General features: G+C 36.1%; 1 long non-coding RNA gene across 1 annotated transcript; it reads left to right on the forward strand.

The window, feature by feature from the left end:
- The first annotated feature begins 699 nt into the window (after window positions 1-699).
- On the forward strand, window positions 700-5,846 carry LOC113732613 (uncharacterized). The gene is made up of 2 exons (XR_003458823.2): window positions 700-1,703; window positions 5,698-5,846. It is a non-coding gene; the product is annotated as an uncharacterized lncRNA (long non-coding RNA).
- The last annotated feature ends 260 nt before the right edge of the window (window positions 5,847-6,106 follow it).

Here is a 6,106-nt window from a genome sequence, read left to right on the forward strand (position 1 = left end):
CTAAATTAGTTGGTTTTGTAGCTAGTGTAAGAACCCTTTTTTTTCTTATGAGTTGTGGAGTTGATTTGGTCTATTTTGCCATAAAGCTTAGCTTGAAAAATTGGAGGAAAAATTGAAGGAAGAACAGGGGAATTGTTGTCCATTTCATTTCTTGAAGGATAAGTGAGTAAAAGTAGACATGGAGGTGTGCTTTGTAATCAATTTGGACTTCACTTGTTTTAGGAATATTTGAGTTAACCTTGGAGGTGATATGTAAGGTGAAATTATTTTGCCAAAATTATATATTTTGCAAGGTGAAAGTAATGACTGTAGACACCAAATTTTTAATTTATTTCATTTTTACTTTTATTGATAATATCGGCTATTTTTATTTTATTTTATTTTATTATTTCTTTTTTTTTATTTAGCTTTTTTTTTTTATTTTTCAGAAAAAAAGAAAATGCCCACAAAAAATTATTTTAATCATTTTTGAGTTTCAATTTGAAGAAGAGGAAAAATGTAATTGATATTTTTGAAAGTTTTAGTTTATTTTTAATTTGCTTATAATTTGGTTTATTTATTTAAATTGATTTTGAAAAAAAATGAAAATGAAAAATGGAAAAGAAGGAAAAAGAAAATATGTGAATATGTGTAGGCTTTGCATGCGGGACAAGTGTCCCTTTTATATTTGGACAACACATCACTTAGGAGGGGGGAGAGTGAGACACTTGTAGGTTGAGGATTTGAAAACAAAGAAAAGAAAAAGGCAATGGCAAAATAAAAAGAGGAAGGCGGTTGATTAAACTGAGGGGGGACCGGAACAAAAAAAGGGGAGGAGAAGAACAAAACAGAGGAGCGGCGGTCTGAGAGCAAGAAAAAAAAACAAAAAAACAGAGCAAAAAGGGAAAATGGAGGGGGTTTCGTCGGAGAGCAAAAGAAACGAAAAGAAGGGAGCAAAAGAAACGAAAAGCTGGAAAATTGAAAGAAGGTTCGGCAGTAGAAAAATCAGAGGGGAAAGAAGAAAAAGAGACGAGGGTGGCGGCTAGAATCTTGGGAGGATTGCGGAAAAGAACACAGAAAAAGGAAGAGAAAAGAAGGCTCCACAGGTGGCGGGTTGAGCAAATTGGAGGGCAGAAGAAAGCAAGGGGCGGCTGAGATTTTGGGGTTGAAAAATAGGTTTGAGGGCCGAGAGAAAGGGAGCTTCGGTCAAGGAGAGAACGAGAAACAGAGGCTCGGGGGTGGAAAGAAAAGAAAATAGCAACGGAAAAGGAGAGGTTCGAATGGCCGAGAGTAGGAAAGAGTGAGAGGGAAAAGCAAAAAGGGGGGACTTCGAGTAAAGCAGAAAAACAGAGAGGGAGTCTTCGGCAAGAACAGAGGAAAAATCTGAAAATTGGGGAAGTTCCTCGGGTAGAGAGAAATGAGCGAGAGAGAGTGAAAACAGGAAAGAAATGGCAACGGATGAAGAGGTCCTGGGCTGAGGGAAGGAGGTTTTTTTTTTGGGCAAAACAAAAAGAGAAAGTCAGAGAGAGACGGACGAAGAGGGAGAAAGGAAATCTGGAAAATGGAAGGGAGCTTCTGTGAGAGCAAAACGGAGGCGAGGAAAAGCTAAGAGAGGCGGACGGGCAAGGAAAAACTGGAGAAAGGAATACCGCCGCCGCTCATAGCCGCCGCCACTTCACCGACCCGCCATCATCACCGGCCAATTTTCATCGAACAAGAGCACGGTAAGCTGTCCTTTCTTCTTTAAAACTTCAGTTTTGTTCAAGCTCTCGAAACAGGCTGCCGTGACTATGTTGGTTGCAATTTTCCTGTTGTTTATTCATGATTTTTGAATACGCATGTTGTATGTGTTAATTGGACTGTTTTCTGTGTTGCTGGCAAATTTTGGGGATGAAAATAACCTTAATTGAGCAAAAAAAAGTCGGTGAAATTTTATTGCCTATTTGTTGTTCGACGAAATGCCTAACCGAAAGTCCTGTTTGAAGATGATCTTTGCTTGCGTTTTGCGCGAAAGAAAAAGGAACAGTCAGCTAGTTCAGTGTCTGTCAAAACATAAAATCTGATTTTTCATGATAGAAGGGATGGTTTTGATCCTGAGGGGCTTGTGCGCGACACCTTTTTCTGTTTTGCCGTTTCACATTTTCCCCCCTTTTGTGTGAATCTAAGTTAATGCTAGGAGAGGGGTTTTGTTTGCTTGAGCCAAACTGAATTTGTTTCATGTGGTTCCTTGGGGGGGGGAGGGAGTTACAGAAGAAAGAATGCAGAAGAAAACTGCAAGAGCTTCGAGCAGGATGCATGATAATTTCTGAGATTTTTATTTTATTTTATTATTTTTAACCCCCCAACTTTTGTCTAATCGCATTATGGCCCAGAATCTTCTGTAATTGAACCATTCAGGTCCCTTATTTGAGTGCACTTAACCCTTTAGTTTGTATATAATACTCTTGTAGCCCAAAATCTGGAAAAATCGCACTAATTTCGCCCTCTTAAGTTTAATCCTATGTTTGCATATTTTATATGACTTTGTGGATAGATTAATTCTTGATTTTGGGTCATGATTGTGGCTTAATAATTTTAGTTGATTTGTTTATCTTGTTGGGTTTAGTGAAACAAGTGTTTTGGATTAAGAGGTTATTTTGTTTGGGCTTAAGGAAGTGATTTAGTTTATTTTGTTGAATTTTTGACTTGGGCTTAGGAAGATAGAGCCCAACATTTTTTGTTAGGTTTTTAAGGATTGAGTTTGTGATTAATTTAGTTGGATTCAATTCGTAAGAACAATTAGGCTAGCCCATCTGTTTTGCTTGGATTTCGATTGGGCTAGGGAAGGTTTTGGCCCAAACAAATAAATAAAATGGCCCAATGGCCTGTTTTCTAAGAATCTGGTAACTAGATTTGCAAATCAGTCCTTGGATTTCTCCTTAACTATATTGTTGCCCTGGACATTTTCAATTTCTTTCATTTAGGTCCCAGTTTTAATTGCAAATAGGTCCTTAAACTTTATTTTCTTTTATTTTTTGACCCCAAAACTTTGTTAATATTTACAATCAAGTCCTTTATTCTTTTGACTTCTTGAATGTGGGTTGTTTATATGATTTAATTGATTCAATTTCACGATTCATTTTTTTTTTATCTTTTGTGATTATTCGTTAATTAAAATGATGCCTTGACCTTTTCTTTGTATTTTGGAGGGCAAATAAGTGATTTCATTTCATTAGGGTCACGATTCAAGGGAGCTACACTCTATCCCTTATTTTCACTTTATCTGACTCAATGTGCTCTTATGTGACTTTACGTGTGTAATTGCATGCCTCTTGAGTGTTTTATTTGTTTTATTAGCTTTAATTTTGTATATTTATTTTAGTTCAATTTTGATCATTCGAAAGGCACTTGAATGCCAGATTTGTAATAGTTAGGTATTTATTTCAATTATTATTTCATTTCCCCTCTTAGATTGTAGTAGGCCCCCCTCAAGTGTCAAGTGTAATAGTTAGGGCTTCTTTGCTTTATTTGCTTGATGTGATTTGCATGCTTACTTGTTATGTGTTATCCGCTTTCTTAGGACCTTGCATCTAGATATTATGATTATGTGTTATGTGTTTATGTGATTTATGTGTTTATTTACTTTATTATGATTTATCTGATTTACTAGACTGTAATAAATGCATGTTATCACACTAGTCCAATGCTAGCTGTGATTCCTTTCCCGTCACCACACTAGTCCAACGCTAGTTGTGGCTCTTTGTTCCGATTTTCCACTAGTCCAATGCTAGTGAGGATCCATAGACATGGGCTAGTCCAATGCTAGACCCTTAGGGACCTCCCTCGCTAGATCATGTTTGTATGATTATATTACACTTCATGCATATTTTTCCATTTTTTTAGGATCTTTATCATTTTCACATAATATTTTCCCTAATAAAATATCCCTTACCCCTATGCATATATAACACTTAGATTTGCATCTCATTTAGGAAATTAGGGGATAGATTAGTGCATTTGTTTGATTAGATTAGGGAATAGCCCCTTATATGGACGAGTTTGGCTTTTCTAGCCTTAGCACGCTCGTATTCCCTCTATTAAAAGGGAAAATTGAGTCACGAACATTAGTCCCCCGTACCCGACATGATGCATTCCTTTAAGACATGTATATTTGTATAATTATTTTATTTCTTTTCTTTTCTTAGAATCTCATATTTTTTGCATTATTCATGACTTCTCCAAACGGTAATTATTGGGCATCACAATTAATGTGATTGGCACCGTTCAAATTTTGAAGAGAAATTTTGCCCCCCAATGCCCCCCCTAGGTCTAGGGTTTGCATTCATATAGTACATCCAAATGTGATGAATCTTAAGGTTAAAACGAGAAAATCTTTGACTAAATCACGCAACTAGCCTTGGCTAGGTCGAAGGGGTGCCTTGGATTTTTATCCTTGCCTTCCCCTTCGTCAAATGTGACTCCCGAACCTTTTTTGTTGGTTTACGTAGACTAAGAGTCGTTTAAAAGGGGTTTCTTTCTACCTTTTCCTTTAAAAAAAATTCATTTTAGGTGACTTGGTACACCTTAACTCTATACCAAGTGGCGACTCCGATTTTTATTTTAAAAACCCTTTTTAAACTATATTTTGGGTCAAATCGTCGCATTTTCAAGTCCCATTTAGGCCCATTTCATTTTCTTTACCCATTTTCTATTTAAATCAAAAATTTATTTTTTTAAATCAAAATTCACTTTTCTAAACTCGTTATTTATTTTTCTTCTAAAAAATGGGGCGCGACAATGACCATTTTAAAACATGATTTTTTGTTGCATATGTCATGTTTTAAACTTAAAAGTTTCGATCGTTTTCTTTCTAAAACAAAGGCAAGCATGCATGTATTTTGCCTGGAGTTAGTAAGTCATGAAATCTATGTATATAAGTTCTATTCACATGATCTCCTTGTGATATTCACAAGTAAGGGTTGGATATTTCGAAACCCTACTTGATTGTATTTTATTATTCAATATTTGATCGTAAATTTAAAATCCGTCCAAGGATTTAGAATCCGGGCAAGGAGCTATGTCTCAACCTGATTTTTGTAAACACTAATTGTTGGTGAGTGTTTCTTGCATGCGTATGCTTTAAATGACTATGTGGAATGTTGTGAATGTTGTCTAAATGTCAAATGCTTTTCAATTATTGCTAAATAGATTTTCAATGGGCGAGTGTGTATTTTATCGCACTTGACCCACGCAAAAGTAAATTTTCAATGATTGAATGCTACTTGTGCATGAATGTAAGCCTTTTGGCTAAACTGGACCATTGCCTTTCATTGCCAGTCGACTCGAGCCAGAAGCTGACTCCGTCGGGCGGCTTATAACCCTAGGATAATGTTTGGTATACTCGAGTATTACCACGAAGTCTGGTGGAGAACTAGCCAGTGAATTCAATGCAATAAAAATAAATGAATGAATGACATGAACACTGAAGGAATTTTCACTTGCAAATATTTTCTAATGTCGGAGGGATAAGGAAAATGATTAGCGAATGAATGAATGAATGGCTCCAAATGAGCACGTATCCTTTTAATGAATGAATTATTGATTCTTGAACTACTTCTTATTACTGTGCCAAGTGTGTAAAGTGCAAAATATAAATGTTTCCATGTATGCCTACTAGGTTGCTTATTTGGGAACCTCACTGAGATTTTAGCTCATTCCATTAGTTGATTTTCCTTATAGGGGTGGAGCTCGGAGCAAGTAGGCGTGAACTAGTGTATATAATCTCTTGTACTTGTACTTTTGTAGATAAGATGTATTTGGAATCTTTAAAATGTAATCCTATGTTTTACTTTTGGATTGTAAATTAAGTTTGAATTGTTGGTTGGAAATGGAACTTTTATGTTAATTTCGAGGCTTGAAAGGCTATTTCAAGAACATTAGTGAGTGAATTCTGGCGAGAGTTAAGCAGGCGGTCCACCAAACCTTGGGTACGCCCTAAGAGGAGGTGGGGTCGTGACACCAACTCTGGAAACAAGGAATACAAGCTCGACTCATATAATATCTTATAATAAATCAAGAGTTCACCTACAAACAAAATGATTTTGAAAACATGATATGGGCTAATGATAGATACATATATGGAAACTTC

Source organism: Coffea arabica, chromosome 2e (genome assembly GCF_036785885.1).
Source record: "Coffea arabica cultivar ET-39 chromosome 2e, Coffea Arabica ET-39 HiFi, whole genome shotgun sequence".
NCBI lineage: Eukaryota > Viridiplantae > Streptophyta > Magnoliopsida > Gentianales > Rubiaceae > Coffea > Coffea arabica.